Raw genomic sequence first — 17,549 nt, 5'->3', positions numbered from 1 at the left:
CTCCGTGCTGCGAAAGCAAAGCAGAGCCCACCCGCCCCACATTCCTTGCTAATTTTAAACAGCTCCCTCGAGCAGCGCAGGAGCAGAGGCCCCGAGGAGCACAGTCGTGATTTATTAGCCCTTGCCTTCTGAAAACTTTGATTCCAGTGTCTTGGGACAGAAGTAAAACCAGAATGGGATTCTCAGCCTGGTGCCACCAAGACTTTTATCTACATCACTGCGGGCACCTCCAGCATCAGCAGTTATCCCTGAGAGGCACCACAGCTCTGAGCCAGCCCAGGAACGCACCTGGACAGGTGCAAGGGATGGAGCTGGGCAGGGGGTCAGGAGAGGGGGAGAAGATCCACCTTGGAGAGAAAGCGAAGAGGCAGTTTGGGTTGTAGGTGGAAGGACAGAGGGAGACGTAACAGCCTGTGGGCATTTGAGCAGACACGGCAAAGGGCCATCCTGCTCTCTACAGCAGACAGAACAGAACCAGGTGTGAGAAAGGATCAGTTCAGTGCCAGGAAAGAGGCTGGCAGTGAGTTGGGACAGAGCCAGAGCTGACTGCCCAGCACCTCACAGCATAGGGAAACCAGCACAAAACTCACCAAGGATTGCATTTGTGCAGGAAACAGTCAAAAGAAACATTAACCATTTTCTTCCAACATTTTTTTCTGGCATTTTTCACTTGTACATTTAGTAAGCACGTGAATTTTACACCTATGGCCAAAATAAGACAGTATTAATTGAATGGGAATTACAGCCCCGGTGCCTCTTTCTCTCACCTTGTCACTGTTAGCAGTGCTGAGGGCAGAGGCAGTCAGTGCTCGGCTCACTCAGCTCCCCGGCTTTGGGGCTCAGTGGGTGCACTGCACACAGCAATAACCATGAAAAGCCTGAGCTGAAACTGCAGCCTAGGAACGAAACGACTCATGCTTCATTACACTTACAGAACTAATGATTTCTCCAAGGTGCTTTTGTGCCCAAGGCTGAAGAATTAATCAATGCCTTACAGTTTAAGTTTGTTGTTTTCTCTTAAATTTTCCTATCCAGCTGCCAAACGCTTTCTGGCTCGGGCTTTGAAACAAATTAATTCTGCCATGATTAGCCAATCTAAATAAATACTGCTTGATGCATGAGCCGATGAGGACGCTCGGGGCTGCCCGCCTGCCCCACACCGGAGGGCAGGGCAGACTGCGGCTGACCCAGCACTGCCATGGAAAGTACCTGAGAACATCATTGCCACAGCAGCATTTCTTCCATTTTCCTGCTGGAAAGCAGTTTGCTTCCTGCCAAACACCTGCAGAGCACTCAGCCTCACAGTGTGCCCTGAGGTGGGCGCTGCACACGGAGCCCCCAGGCAGGGCTGCTGCTGATGGGGAGCAGTGGCTCTCTGCACTCCCCTCTAATCCACAGAATAGCTCCCGGGTTTGCATCATTGCTGACATTCTGAGCAATACTTAAAGGCATTTCTCTGCTCTGCACATTTTCTGATGAGTTATTTCTTTGCCTCATAGAACCGACTCTAGTTGTCTCAATGACTTCACCAGTACTTGGAGTTGCAAGAAAGCAGAACAAAGCTCGCTGTTTCAGTGGTTGTTTTGTCATGGGAAGGACGTACTTCCTTTTGAAGACAGGCCATTTCCCCCCATCGCTGCTGTCAGGCCATCACGCTGTGGCTAATATTGCACCTCACTGAACTTCTGAGCACCAGGCACTCCCAGGCAGCTCTGTGTATGGAAACGTGCCCCCACTGCCACTCACTGAACAACTGGATCCAATTCTGGCTTCCAGCTCAAGATTGTTCTTTTTCCTAGCTACATTTTAATACTTATCAAATTTCAGTTTTCTTTAAAGCTTTAAATAAGAATAAAGCTCTCAGGAAATGCTGACAGTATTTTCTCACGAGGACACAGTGCTGCACCGCCCACCAAGGAGTGGAGCAGCCCTGTGCCATCCGAGAACAGGAGCTGCTCCATAAACTGCTGCACCGTGCATCTCCTTGCATCACCTGCTTTCATCTCATGCTCCGAATCTGTTCAGAATGGTAAAAGAAAGATGGATCTGGAGAACAGCAGGAGCCGAGGCAAATAGATTTAGGGAGACAAGAAGTTTTTCCTGATTCTCTTTCTATCAGCCCATTTAATGGCTCTTACAAACCTCAGGCACGCCAGCTTTCAGCAGCACAAATTGAAATCCATCATCTTTTCTGTCTTGCTACAGCCTTAATGTTCAATTCCGCTTGTTTTCTCTCTCCGATAGCTCTCTCACAATCCTCTTGTTGCCTGATTAAATAACCCAAGGAATATGCCCCAGTGAGAGGCAATTTCAGAAAATGAGATTAGAATTTAAAAGATTTCATGGGTTTCAGTGAAATGGCAGCCCCACAGTCAGAGCAGTGTGGATGGATTCGCTTTCTCTCAGTATAAGCAGAGGATGCCTCTCAGCCACAGAACCCATCGCTTCCCATGGCTCAGGAATGACACAGCACAGCTCCAGCAGGCATGGAGCCCTCAGTGCTGCTCTGCTGGCACCGCTGTCCTGGGATCTGTCACATCACTCACAGACATCACTGCTTCTTTTGAAAGAACTGCAACTCCTGGGCATGTGATAACACACCATGAGGGCTCTCGGAAACCAACAGTGCAGGATGGTGCGCACTCCCTGTGTTGTTTCTCCCCTCTCCACGTATAAAAATAAATCAATTAAGGGTTCTCACTGTACAGTAAATGTCACTTGTGCCCATGTTATGGAATCAAACTTCTGTAGCTATGGAAACCCTGGAGGCAAGGCTCATTTCCAGAATAAATTATGATAAGCAGCTTTTTGTGGCTGCTTTCAAACAAGAACGATAAATTAAAGCAGCTGAATGTCTCAGATGTGAGTGTTCCCCATCATTTGCTTTCTGCCTTCAGCACTGAGGATTCCCAGGAAACATTCACCAAGATGGACACAGATGGAAGTGACCTTTTGTCAGCATTTGCATCCACAGACCCGGCCTTCCTATCGATATCACTTTAACCAGCACCACCAGGCCCACAAGCTCCCACAGCTGTAATGGGCTCAGTGCAAACACAGAGATAGGAGATACGTGTCATTTCCCTGTCAGCAGTCACAGTCACTAACTTCTCTCTACGTATGGTGGCTGCTACAGAACGCAGTGCCACTCCTGCAAAGCTTGCTCCACAAGCACATTTTCCATCCTTTTAACTGTTTTAATACACTCACTCTTTATGATGAATGAAAGATCAATGAGATTTTGTTGTTACTGGTTTGTCAGCTTATTGCAGGATGAGGATCACACAAGTCTGACCCAACAGGCTGGTTTGGGGCTGCAGCAGCTGTGAGTGCAGGATGCACATAGCAGGGCAGGGACAGCACCCAATTACACCAGGGCACGGGTGGAGGGAAGGAAGTACCATGAGGGGGCTGCAAGCCTGCAAAGCAGTGACAGAGAGCAGCTTCATTAACAGCTACAGATATCACGTACAAGTCACAGAGATGCACTTCTGCTGTTGTTAATGAGAGGCAATTGACAAGTGTACAGAAAATTGTTTCTTAAGACACTACACATACATAGCGACCTGAAGTTGGACTCTTTGTTGGACCAAATTGATGAGCCTGGGTCCCACAGCAGAACATCTCACATGCAAAAGGGGAGCACTGCAAGTTCACTGCCATGTCTTGGCATCCCAAACATGTTCACACAGCCCCTAACACTGGAACCCAATTACACAAAGAAGCAGAACCAAACTGCTCTGACACACACTTGAAATAAGCTCAAGAGGAAGGTAAGATGACTGGACCAGGCTATTTTAATGGAGATGACTGCACCAGGGCAGCTCAGCCCACCTCCCACCCCACTCAGGTCTGTTCTCTTTGCTGGCAGTGGGATGCCGAGAGTGCTGAACTGAAGCCAACCTCTGCCCACTTACATGTAAATACCAGACAGAACACCATCCTCTGCAGCCCCATGTACACCTCCCTCCCGAGCACCTAACACCTCTCACCTGTCCGTATCTTGAAGGAACTCTAACAGCAAAAGGTGAGCAAATCCCATTTCATTTAATAATGAAAAGTAGCATTACCTATCACTAAAGAGCTGAATTGAAAGAAGCAGCATCACAACAGTTTGTTAAACCAGCATCTCTTGGAGTTGAACTGGTCTGTAAGTCACAGACAAACAATCCACATGGACCTCACTGGGATTTTCCCTTCTCCCCTCTCTCAGGCACAGCACTTAATGCACTCAGCATGAGGGTTCCTGAACCACCACAGGGCCCACCTCCCTGTGCAGGCACTGCACGCTGCTCACTGCCATGGGACACGGCAGAGCAGTCCCACTGCATCTTGCTTCACACATGCAGATGGCTGTGGAAGTCGAACAGCTGAGGGGCAGCCAGGCAGGGCTGTGCTCAGAACTGCCCAGTGGCTGTGAGCTGCTCCTCACACTATGGCCCACCTGCTGCTCTCCAGAACACGTGGAGATAATGTGGTGCTTCTAGCCCTGGCTGCAGTCAGCAGCAGCAGAGCTTTAGGGCAGCGAAATGCTGGCTCTGAACAAGGCACAGTGACTTAACTCCCTAAAAGAGACTCATTTTCATCTCATGCAAATGCTCAGACCACATGCTGTAGGATCCAAGCCATATCTATTCATTATTACAAGAAAATAAAGTGATTACTGCAGGAGCACAGTCTTCCCATGTAATTTAGGACGACACAAAGCCATACAATTGTATTTTTCAGATGAGCTCAGTTGAAAACAAGACTATGCTGTTTCTGATGTTTACATGATGAGTAAACCTTAACACAAAACAAGCAGTTTCCTTGAGGGTTGTGGTACAACTGCACTGGATTTTGTTTCTTTTAAAACCTTGTTTTATTTCTTAAGAGAATATGAGTGTGAAAGTGGTAAGATGCAGAAATTACCTTCCATGCTACGGTCAATGGGAAAATGCTGCTCAAGTCTATGAGCTCCCATCAGCACTCCAGCAGATGCTGCAGCCAGGCTGTGTGACAGTGTGATTGCAGCTATGCATTACCGTGCATCACACCAGCTAATTACACGCTTCCATCTTTTGTTTTGGGATCTGCTGCTGTCAGATGGTTCAGGTTTTGCTGCTCTCTTCCCCACATCACCACCTACACACTTCTTTTTCCCTGAGAATACTTTGTTGTAGTTACCCAATGCTCAGCTAACAAAACAAACCTGGTTTCTCACACAAAGCCCATTATCTTTCTCTATGCCCAGACTGTAAGAACTCTTACAGCACAAATCAGATTCTGTTTCCAAAACTCATTTTGTGACTTTTTTCCCTGGAGCATCCTCTTAAAATCCAGAGTGCCAGCTGCAGCCCTGCCAGTAGGCTCACACACTATAGAGGAGCTGTACAGTTTCCCTATGGAAGGAGGTGTGAGCCCCTTAGAGCCAAGCCCTGTAGAGGAATGCAGACAGGTCCCCATCAGAGCACACTCAGGTCCCATCCTCATTCATCCCTCTGAGGCAAACTCAGCAATTTTAGAGCAGGGATAACAAAACCTGATTCTGTTCCTGGCAGATGATGCATCTCCAGCACTGCAGCTGTGACCACACTGCTCACAATGCTGCAGTATAAGGCTGTAGGAACAGCTTGATTTAAAAGCAAGGTTGCTCCTTGGTCATGGAAGGAAAGCTTGAAGAGGTGGTCCAAATCAATCCCAGTTCAGACACAGCAAAGCAGAGTTAGAAACTGCAAATTCAGATTCTGATAATCTTTAAAGCATTAGGCCAACCTCAGGACCGGCTGCAGTCACTGCCTGCCCTCCCAGGACACACAAAGCAATGGATGAACTCAAGGACACATGCTTTCCCAGCTTTACATTTGTCATTCTTACTTCTCACAATTGTAAACCAGATCCAGAAAGAGTCCACCCCGATGCCTGGACTGCCTCAAGTAGCTGAGGACATCGAGCAGATATCTAAGTACTTCCCACTGTTGTTTCTTTCCTTTGACTTCAGTCATCTCTCCTTCCCCCACACCCCGATTTTATTTTTTTAAATGAAAAAGCCTGAAGAAAGAAGGACTCTGGGATCCATTGATCTTCTTATCTTTAACACAGGGTGCTCTCACACTGCCCTATTTCCCAGTGCACACAAGCACTGCCAAAAGGTAAATCAAATCATCATGTCTCAATATTTATCTCCTGCTTGTCAGCTTTCAGTTAAAAAGGAACATGGTATAGAAATGACCAGAGATGTCAGCACGCAGAGCTGTCACACCGAGCGTCAGCGGGGCCGACCTGACCAGGAGCGATGCAGCAGCTCAGGCCGGCAGACACAGACCCTCCGAGCCCTGCTGATGTCCGCAGGGTGGGTTCAGCCGCACATTCCTCAAATGCTGCATTAATCCGAGCTTTCAGCGGCCGCTTTGTGGCATCTACATGCTGCAGGTCACGTTACAGAGCAGCTGCTCTCGGTAACTCCGGTGATGCTCACACAGCACCTCGGACCACGCAGCCCTACGGGGCTGCCGGTCGGACTCGCAGCGCTGCCCTCCCCCCCAGCACAGTGGGACCCCCCCAGCCCCAGCAGGGCTGTGCTCCAGGTTGGGTCATTGACCAGAGTAATGGGAGCTCCTCCACTTCCATTTGCACCGGGCTGCTTCCCCAGCGAGTTCGCCCGTTTCACCTCATTATAGGGATCATACTCCTTTGTACACAGTTTCTCTAAGAAGATTAGAATAGACGCAGTACCGGTGCTAAATATAAAAACACATTAAGCTCCTCATATCGAGTATATCCATCAGGGCTTCCAAATTAAACCTCCCAATATCTAATACGTGTCGGCAGTGCGACTTACAAGCTTACTCCCCTTGAACTCCCAGTGAAATGAAGCAGAGGCATCAGGAAGCAAAGGGGCAACGCAGCCACAGCCTCATGGCCAGGTTCAGTGATGCCCTGTTTAAAACAGCCCTGCAGCCTACCAGGCCTGACTGCAGAGCACAGAAATACATACGTATTAAATAAGTATTGTCAAAGGGTCACTAAATGTAGCAGAACAGGAAGAACCCCATAAAGAACATCAAATGGGATTTATTTATTTATTTGCACGTGCAGTGCAGCCAGCTTAAATTAGGTAACTAAATATCTATCAGTTATCTAATTAGGTCAGCTTCCAGCCTGAAACACCCCAGGAACCAGGCTTTCTTCAGAGAAGGTCCTTTACATCCTAAGATTCCATGCAGTCAATTAAAGCTATAACAATTCACTTGATCCTTAAAATTGACTTGAGGTTTTCTAGAATGTTCTATGAATTCAAACACACGTTTCTTAGGGATGTATGGCCAAATACACAACTACACGCAGCACTGTGAGCCCCTGGTAGCAGTTGGCATCTCCTGAGCAGATGAGGAACCCACCTGGGTCTGCCTGTTTCTGGCAGGAAAGCCTCCCTCCAGGAACATACAACTGCACGAGGTGCTCCCAGAGCTCCCACAGCTGGCACCAGCTGTGACCACACTCCTCCTGAGGACAGAGGACATGGTGGGTACCTGTGGTAACATGAAATAAGGCAGGACAGAAGGGCTTTATGCAGGGAGATGAGGGAGATGCATCTCCCTGGGACAGGTGGGGAGATGGATGGCAGTAACACCCCCAGCTTTGGGCAGGGCCCAGCAGCCAGGGCAGGGGGGCAGTGACATCCACCCTGAGCGAGATGCTAATGGAGCACAGATGTATTGGGATCAATACTCTGCAGGACATTTCTGCGTGGTAATATGAACTAATTAACTCTCCTGAGCTGTCAGAGCCTGCAGCAACTGTGAGCTGTCCTGCTGCACGCAGCCTCCCACTGCTCTCATCCCTCAAATTAAAACCTCTGTAGAAACACAGTTAAAACAGCAATTTAAAGCACACCAGCTCACGCTGTCACACACAGGTCACTGCAGTGCCCAGACCTTTTACACAGCCAAATAGAATATTGGGGCAGAGAGCAGACACCATTACTATGTATGAAGCAGCTACAAGCCCCAGTGCACAGCTGGGACAGTGCAGGGATGGAAACCCATCCCTCGGTACAGGGCTGCTGCAGGAAGCAGACACTGATGGTGGGGCCTGGGATGGGCAGAAGGACCAACAGGGGCCAGTGTCCTGCTTTGAAAGGGGGCATTCACCTCCCCAGCGAGACAGCACGGTCTGCACTGCTGGCAATGCCTGCTGCTCACACCCAGCTCTGCTCAGCCCGTACTAACAAGCAGATTTACCCTGTGATGAGACCATTTAAAGCAGCAGGTTCACAACGGGCTGACAGAGACAGGGCAGCAGCGGGAGCAGCGCTGCACGGCACAGAGCATCACCGGGAACGGGCTGTACTGACACCGCCGGGAGCAGCGCTGGATGCTGCCGGCTGATGGGTCGCATTGCACTCGCTTTTAGTTCTATGTGCCATTCCTCTACACCCACGTGAGGCTGCGAACAACACACACAGCGCTCCTGCCAGGCTCCCATTCAGGCTGCAAACTCACGGGGTGGGCATCCCAGGGAACAGCTCCGGGCCGGCAGCAGCGGCCGCAGCCCGGCTCAGCTGGTACAGCGCACACACACACTGCACACACACACACACACAGAGAGCCACGGCCGGCAGAGCCTTCACCTCGTCTTAGCACAGAGCAGAACTGCTGCCCGGGCAGTGCAGGGCTGTACAGGGCAGGACGGGGCCTGGAGGCGGAGCTCGGTAACGCAACACACAGCGACGAATGAAGGAACGCCAATCACTGCAGAACGAGAGCCCCATATTCCCAGCAGCGCAGGACCCCGAGCTCCCAGCTCGTCCCGCCGTACGATGGTCGCTCAGGCCGCCCAGCAGCCCGGCACCCCCCGCTCCATCCCCGAGTCCCGGGACGCCGCTCCGCCTCGCGGGCAGCGCCCCCTGCCGGCCGCATGCGGGAGGCGCAGCGCGGGGGGACCGCCCCGCCCGGAGCACAACGCAAAACACGCGCGGAGCGACCGCGATCGGCCCCGCAGCGCAACCGTGACCGCGAGATCCGCTACAGCGGGAAGGAACACGACTGCGGGCAGAGGGAGAACAAGAGGGACCGCCGCCCATCCCGCACGGCAGCGCCACAGCTCATGCACAGCGCACACAGCTCACACACAACTCATACACAGCTCACACGCAGCGCACACCACAGCTCACACCGCCGCCCTGCCCCGCTCCGGGCGCTCATCGCCTCTCGGGGACGCAGAGCTCGGAGCAGCAGCGATGGAAACCGCTTTGTGCCCAGCAGAGCTCACAGAGAGCGGCCTCGAACCTCCCGCACTGGAAACAAGCACTTGAGCCATCGCTGCTTCCTTTACAACCTGTGCTTAAAATAGAAAAGGCAAACTTACCTGAAAGCGCACCCCCTGTAAGAACAGAACCTCCCTGCAGCCCTAAGGGCAGCCTGCCTGGGCCCGGCTTTATGGCTGCTGCTCCAGCGCTTCCTTAAGGCTGATTGCAGGCAGCTGTGCGGGGCACTGGGGGCACTGGATATAAGACAGGTGCTGGTCTTTAGTTACACCTGGGTTTAAGTTTGTGTCACATATTCTAAACCAAACTTCAAACAGGACTTTGCTTCTTTTTCTATAAGATACTGAATTGTGCCTCTCCCATATGCGCTGTGATTCCCTATGGAGGATAAACTTTACCTTTATTGTTTATCTATTAAAAAACAGATCACCACCTTCTAAAATAGGGCAACTGTTCCATTAGTTCTTAATTGGTTCTATTTTTTTCCCTGCCATTCAAACTAATTAAAGTTAGGTGGAAATGTCTCCCTTGCTCTGCTTAATGAGGATTTGCATTTATGTAACTGGCAGCAACCCCAGGTGCCCGCTCAGGTGCCACTGCAGCGCAGTGAGGCTCCATGGTGCTGTTCATCTACATTCACTGTTTTATTCTAGGGGGGGAATAGTTCCCTGTAAGGGCAGCTCTAAAGTCTGTGTTTGTTCTTAATCCAAAAGCAGAGACCAGTGAAATCAATGAAAACCCCCCAGCGTTTCCTGAGAGTAAAAGCTGCTGTCAGACCAGCTGCTTTGCACCAGTCACTCTGGCCGTGGTTCACTGCTGGGTTCTGGCTCTGCTTGTTGCCCTGGTTCCTGTCACTGCACTCGGGATCTGCCAGATGCCTCAGGCTCTGCAATTACAAAACAAAGGGAGAAAATTGATCCAAAAAGTGTTTCCCTTGCAGCACTCACTGGGTGTTACTGGGAACACACTCTGCACTCAGAGAGAGGCTTGAACACAGCTTGGGCTTTCTCTTCAATTGCACGGATCCCCATTCATGAAGGCTCACAGTGCTCCTCATTCCATAGCAGAGGTCCCAGGGCAGCTCTGGCCGGGAGCTGCACACAGCCCGGGCAGCAGCCGTGCAGCCCACAGCTCCGTGCATGGCCAGGCCTTGCCCTGAGGGTGCTGGTGGTGTCTGTGGTGCCTTCCACAATAACACCCCCCAAAGAGCAGAGAGAAGCTCCCATCGTACATCACGCAGCGGCTGAACGGATGCACGGACCACCTGCATTAACCCGGGAGGGAATAAGCATCTGTAATTTCCCTCCTAGGAATCCTGATTTACCTTCACCCCCTGTCTTAGTTCACTGACATCACGGTTATGAGATAGATCATTTTTATGGATTATGTCTCACAAGGGCAACATTTTAATGAATAGCAGAATTAAATGTTTGCCAGGATTTTTTCCAAATAAATGATCAATGCCCGCTGAGCACATCCATCACCTTTATTAGCTCCTTCCAGAAGCATTTTTCATAACTTGCAAATTGAAAGGAGGTTGAATTTTATTTCTTCTCCCTTTGCCCACAGTAGATACAGGTGAGCCACCAAAACCAGCAGGCATCGCTGCATTGGGCCTTTTGGGACGCTGGAAAAGCCCTGAATGCACACGATGGTGCTTTTCTTCCCCTCATAAGTTAATAAAAATAAGGATTTCCTTGTCCAAAACGCCTGGGGAATGGCGCCCTGCTGGGTGAGATGTGTCACTTGCTCTCAAGGTCGTCGTGAAACCACCCAATATGCATTTACTATTAATAACACCCAAGGAGAAGGTTAGATTGAGGCTCTGTCATGTGGCGCATACCCTCCGTTCTTTATCTTTCGCAGAATGGAGCCAGAAGGACACATTTCATTTTCCTATTAGCAGAAAATCACGTTGATGTGATGATAGAAGTTAAAGCCCGCAGTGAATGGAGCAGCTCCGGGGCTGCGGCGAGGGGAGCTGAGCAGGACCAGCAGCGTGAGCGTGTGTTGGAGCCGACTTCTGGAAGACCTTTTCCATTCAGTGCTACATCCCAACACACAAACATTCTCCGGAGATTCCTTTATGCTGGCAATGCTCTGCTCGGGTACCAGCACTGTGCCTGGAATGGTGCTTCCCACTATAAGCACCTGCGTGCTCCCAGCCCCTTCCCTGCCTGCATCGCTGCCATTCCCAGGTCGCTCTGCTGTTAGCAGTGGAAAATTCCAGCTGTGAGCGTTTAGTGCTACACTGCCAAGGGTACGACCTGAGGTAGCACACTGTGCAATGTGTTGCAATGTTACTGGAAATGTTAAGGAGAAAAACGTTACCGTGCGAGGTCTGTGTGGGCTCAGTCCTGCACAGCGTGGCTTTGCAGCTGTGATGTGAGCTCTGCAGCTGGTTCCGAAGCCATGTGGCAGCATGCAGTGGTGTGTAGCAGTGTAGCAGTGTGCAGCATCATGCTGTGGCATGCAGTAGTGTGCAGCAGTGTATAGCAGTGCACAGTGGCCTGCAGCAACTTGTTGGCTGCACAGAAATCACTGTGAAGCAGCTCCGTGTGGGCTGTGAGAATTCACTGCACGGGATCTGGCTGCACAGCAGTTACTTTTACAGCCTCTCCAGCCGCCCTGTGTGCTCCTGCAGCCAAAGAAACAGATTTATTCGCACTTGCCAACAAATGGCAGTGGAACCTTACAGTGCTGGATATACGAAGCCGTATATACGTCTCATCGCAGCTGTGGACATGTTCCCCTAGGAAGCATTACCTGACTCAGGATCAGGTTATCCGTGGGCTCTCTGTGTCTCTGTTCCCCAGCAGCACACAAAGCCCTGCTGGTGTGTGGTGCTTTGGATGCACAGTGCGGCACAGCAGCCCTGAAACCTGCAGGCTCTGTTTGTTCCTCATGTGAGAAATCTGCCCTTCTGCCAACACTGCGTCCTGTCTGGAAACGGGGCTGTATTTCACAGAAAGAATCTGAAAAATGCAGATCCATGTCTTTCTGAGCACGCGGTGCTGGTAAACACCCCAGTTTTGTAATCACAGATGAGAAATAACACTGTCGCAAGTGGAAAAAATCCCTGGGAAGCAGATGTTGGGCTTTGGGACCGTGCTACAGAAGTGCACTGTGAATGCATCCCAACCCCACAGCTCACAGCCATTGCATGCAGCAACACTCCCTGCTGCTGGAGGCAGCGTGCAGGGCCGGGGAGCACCTCCTGCAACTGCACAGGTGAGCAGCAGGTAACAACACAAGTGAGCAACCTAAAACTGCGGAGGGGGTTGTTGGAAAATGCTTGAACTCAGGTTCTGTGAGTCCCAGCGTGATAATGCTGGATGGTTTTACGTGAGATTGAGCTGTTTCTATGGGGAACATTTTCATCATATGCAGAGCTCTCAAAAAAGCTCCAAGTCCCTGAAACACGGGGAGCTTACAATGTGACAGGGGAGCCAGTGCTGATCTCTGCTGCTCTTCCAAATGTGCTGAGCAATGGGAGCACATCTCCTGCTTCCTCCCCTGAGCAGATCGTGTTTCTCATCATTGCTGCTCATTTAGTTTGGCAGAAGCAATGAGGAACACGCTGGCTGCTTCCACCTGTGGGCAGGCTGTTCGTGCTCCATCACCAGCCAGAACCCCAGCCTTCCTGCTGTAGTTAACGTGCTGTATTGGTCTCTGATGGGCAGTGTTATTGCAACAAATTACAGCTTTGCTAAAGCAGACCTTCCTGGCAGACCTTCCTGTGGAGTGTGGTGCAGCACGTTCATATCATGGACCATTTACAACTTCTGCATTGTTATTTGTGGAATGGAGTCAAGCAGTGGGTGATCCTCCTTCCCAGCAGTGATCCCAGCAGCACAAGCAGCTCACAGAGCTGAGCAAATAACGCTGGTTGAAGAACAGCAGCATGAAATATGGCTCTGCCTCTGGTTCCAGAAACCACTCCGGACTGCACGCAGCCTCCAGAAGCTTTGGTGGAGCTTTGCATGGCAAACACACTGAGCAGCAGGCAGAGCTGCAGACACCGCTTCCCATCTCAGCATTTTACTGATGCTGCTCACTGCCACTCTGTGCTATGGGGAAAGCAGTGGGAGCAGAGCAGAGGGTGGCAGCCCCTGCAGCCCCACACAGTGCTTGGGTCTGGAGCACTTCATGCCCTGTGTGTGGGGGGTTTCATTGGCTTTGGTCTTCAGCTCAACATGCCAGCAGTGATTACAGTTATTATAACCTGCTGAACGATGAATAAACCATTGCTGCTGATGGATCTCCCCAGGCCAACCTTTCCTCCATGCCATGACGTGCTGCCACGTCTCTGCGGGGCCGCCCTACGCTGGGGGAAGAGCAGCTTCCACTCAGCTCTCAGTGACCTCGTGCTGAAGCCATGCAGCCATTCCATGCAGCAGATGCCCTTCTCAGAGCTGTGTGCCCACAGCAGACACCGCTCACCCGCTGCTTCCTGCCACGCTCCTCAGGCCCATGAAACCCTGCATTTCCAGCCTGATTTTGGCCACCATCCTGCAGCCCAGCAGTTACAACCCGTGTATCACAGGGCAATCTTGCTGGCAGCCCCAGCCCCATCTGCAGCCCCAGCACCTCCATGGCCCCACGGCTGTGTGAGCCCAGCTGGCCTGGCAGTGCCTGCACAGGTCAGGGTGTGCCTGTCCAAACAGCACGGCTCTGCTTTGTGTACACATCCTGTGCTCCTCAAAGATCTCCAGTGTTTGTCCAGTGTTTGTCCTGGATCATCAAATTGCAGCACTGTGAGCCGTGTCTGCACTCACCCAACACACTGCATGGCTGCAGTGCTGCAGTGCCACTCAGCTGCTCCTTCCTGCGCGATGTTTCCCACCCAATGCAATGTTTGCACACTGCATTGCCCGAGGAAGGTACCACTGCTCGTTCAGAACACGCTCCATCTCAGTTTAAGTTCATCTTTCTGGCTGGTTTCTCACCGACGAACAGTCACGTCGCTCCGCCGGCAGAGGGCGCTGCGCTGCGCTGCTCCTGATGGCCGGCAGGGGGCGCCCGAGGGCGGGGCGGGGTGCGGGGCTGACGGTGCGTTGTGTGCGGGCTCCTATGGGCGGCAGGGAGCGGTGCGGGGATGGAACCGGAGCACGGACACACCGAAACTCCGCCACTCGTTAGTGTGTCTGAGGAATCCGTCCCGATTCCGAACAGCAGCTGCAGCTCCGATCCCGATCCTGTTCAGTGCCCAGCAGCAGCCACGACAAATCTCAGTTTATTTCCATCAGGGTTGAGTGTTTTCCTCTTTGCACCTGTGCATAACTTTGCAAACGAATCCAAACCCACCGATGGCCGCCAGTCGCACCCCACGTGTGCAGCAGTCGCGTTACCTCGTTTTAAAACTCCATTTTGCAGCTGCAGCTTAATGGTTTAATATCCACAGCGAGCAATGCTCCTGTAAATTAACAGCTCCTGACCTTCCATGTGTGTTTTGGAGCAGGAAATGTTATTCCTTGGAATCTCATAAAGAAGGATTTATAATGGTTAATGATTAGCATATCAATGCACCAGGATGCAGCAAAATGGGCTTGGGCTTTGTCTGCCTGGCTGTGATTCACCCCAGTGCATGCAAGCAGCAGAAAGTTCAGGCCCAAAGGCAGTGATGGATTGTCCTGCCAACAACAGTGTGGGGCTCTGGGGGGCACTGGGTGGTGGTGGGGGGCTGAGGAATGAGCTCACATCCCAGGGACTTGCTGTGCTCATCCTGAAGGTGTCCGCTGTCAGCAGCCTCCGCAGCTGCACTTTGCCACAGTGAGACCTGGAGTTACGTGCTGGTAGCACCAGCCGTGCTTTAGGAAGGCACCCCTGAAATGCAGGATATCTTTTGTCTGGTGATGGTTCCTGTCACTAAGGGGAGCCGACACCTGGTGTCTGTGAGCTGCGATGTGAGCGGGGCTGTTTGTTCCCAGGAGCTGCACGGGGGCACACAGACACTGGCTGGGAAACAGGCCAGAATCCTCCCATCCAGGGTGTTCCAGGTTGTCAGCACATTCTGACTCGTTCTCCAGCAGGAACGATGCACAGGCAGCAGCACTTCAGCCCCAGCGCTGCTGCAGTAAGCGCTTATTGCAGCACAGCGTGCGGTGCGGAGGCAGAACGCTGGGGAGCCGAGGGGCGCAGGGATGGCTGTTCTCTGACATTCTCCAAGGGTTTCAGTTCTGCAGAGCAGGGAAAACCAACACAGGAAAGGGCAGGATGCAGAGATTCCTTTGTACTTAGAGGAGCTGACACTGAGCAGTGATGCCATGAACCACGACAAATGCATCGCTGGGGCTCAAAAGAGCATTAATTCCATACATTCAGTCTTTCAGGGAAGAAACATGAAGTAAAGTGTCATGAACTTATCTGCAAAAGCTGCCAGGATCTGCCAACACCTCCCTGCACAGATCCCACTTTCTGCCTGCCCATGCTCCTCTTTTTGGGAAGTACTTTGGTTTTATTAAGTAACTTCAGAAATCAGTGCAGCCGTTCATGGGGAGGCTCAGAACTTTAATGAACAAGGCAGACAGAAGAAGTCCTCCATGTTATAAACTCATCAGTGGTGGAGCTCACAGGTAAACGCTTCATCCCAAGCACAGAACATTCGCACGCTCCAGAGCTGAGCGCTGAGCCCTGCTGGAAGAGGTGCCCTGGGTCTCTGGGGCTCTCCTGGGATGCATCGCTGGGAGCCTTTCCTGCTTCCAAGCAGAGACGTGCTGCACGTGGCCTCCCTCAGGATCGCCTCAGAAGGTGCTCGATGCCATCACTCCTCCTGCAGGTGAAAGGAAATTTCATGGAGCACAGATCTACACCCCGTGCTTTTCAGATCTGATACTTTTACTCTTGCCTTTATTCCTCAGCTAACCCAGCGACAGGGAAACTGGATCTGCAGGCAGCGTTACCTCCTGCGGTTTGGTTTTCTGAAAGACTTAGAAACAGACGCAAAGAATTAGAGCAGGTGGGTTCACCAGGCAGGCAGCTGTCCTGCATTGCAAAGTCAGTGTGCGCTGTCCCCAGTGCAGCCTGCCCACCTCAGTGCCCATAGCAGCAAGCGCAGTATAACACAGCCAGCCTGGGCACACTGAGCCGTCATGGAAGACAGGGCAGGGGCTGCAAGGCCATGGTTTGGCAGGGCTCTCCCTGCTGTGCCTGGGTGATGCTGGCTGCAGGCAGTGCCTACCAGCAGCCTCCTATGGTCTGGGCATTGCTGGGTTGGGTCAGGCACGGCTGTGATGGGATGGAATGAAACTGGCCTTGGCCTTGAGCAAGGGGGTGTGGGAGCAGGGAAGGGCAGCTGGGCTGGGCAGGGACATTGGGGCTTATCTGTGCCACTGAAGTCCCTCTTCCTCTCCTACTCCTTCCTCTCCTCACACCAGCATACAGCTGCCACAGCCCTCACCAGAGCAGTGCCCCACCTGGAAGGAAAATGTCTGCACTGAAACACCGCACCTGGGCCATGGCACAACTGGGCATCCTAGTTCAGGGGCCCAGTTTGGGACCTGCTTTGCAGGAGGTTGGACTCGATGATCCTGGAGGTCCCTTCCAGCCCCTACAGTTCTGTGAGTCTGTGATCTGCAGCCAAAGGCTGAGCAGCAAAGGGCACTTCACAGCCAGAAGCTGTGCAGCCAGGGGCACCTCAGCACTGCAGCAGCTGCAGCCCAGCACTGACAGTGCATCAACTCCTGACTGAGCCATCAGAAGTCAAAAAGGCCATACAAGAGTTAAAGCACAGCAGAGCTACCATAAATATTATGCAGCTGTTATTATTGTGACATTTCAACAAGGAAATCCTCCTGTCTGCGCAGCACAGGAAGCAGTCCCCTGGAATAAGCACACACAGCAGACAGACAAAGGCCACTTGGCAGCAGGATGGCTGCATGCTGGGTGTGGGTCACCTCGGTGCTGCAGTGGCTGCAGGGGTCACTTGCACGGCGCAGACTGGCTGTGCTGTGATGCAGTGCATCTGCCTGCCAAGCGCTGCAGGGCGTTATGAACTCACTTCTACAGGGACTTTATCACACAGTGTATCACTGCATCTCAGCTAAACTCCTCATCCCCCCCTGCCAGGTGAGGGATCCCCAGCTCAGGCTCAGTGGGCAGCTACTGGCCCACAGCAGGCAGATGGACAGTTGTTATCATAATGCAACTGCAGATGCCATTCCTTTTTGTAACACGCTGAGGTGAGCTCAGTCCACATCAAATGCAGCCCCTATTTTCCCATTACATTGCTGACTTTAATAAACTTGATAATATTCTAGGGACCAAGTTCCCCTTGCAGTGCTAGCTCAGCAGCACGGCACTG

General features: G+C 51.8%; 1 protein-coding gene across 1 annotated transcript in view; it reads right to left on the bottom strand.

The window, feature by feature from the left end:
• Nucleotides 1–10,715: 10,715 nt before the first annotated feature.
• Nucleotides 10,716–17,549, bottom strand: part of PWWP2B (PWWP domain containing 2B) — a 33,828-nt gene continuing 26,994 nt past the window's right edge. Inside the window, exon 4 of the transcript XR_014948807.1 lies at nucleotides 10,716–16,019. The gene's annotated coding sequence lies outside the window, so the exon portion shown is untranslated. The remainder of the gene's footprint in view (nucleotides 16,020–17,549) is intronic.

This window comes from Coturnix japonica, chromosome 8 (assembly GCF_054131305.1).
Source record: "Coturnix japonica strain WE chromosome 8, WE-NBRP24, whole genome shotgun sequence".
Lineage (NCBI taxonomy): Eukaryota > Metazoa > Chordata > Aves > Galliformes > Phasianidae > Coturnix > Coturnix japonica.
This window is presented reverse-complemented; position numbering and strand designations above follow the sequence as displayed.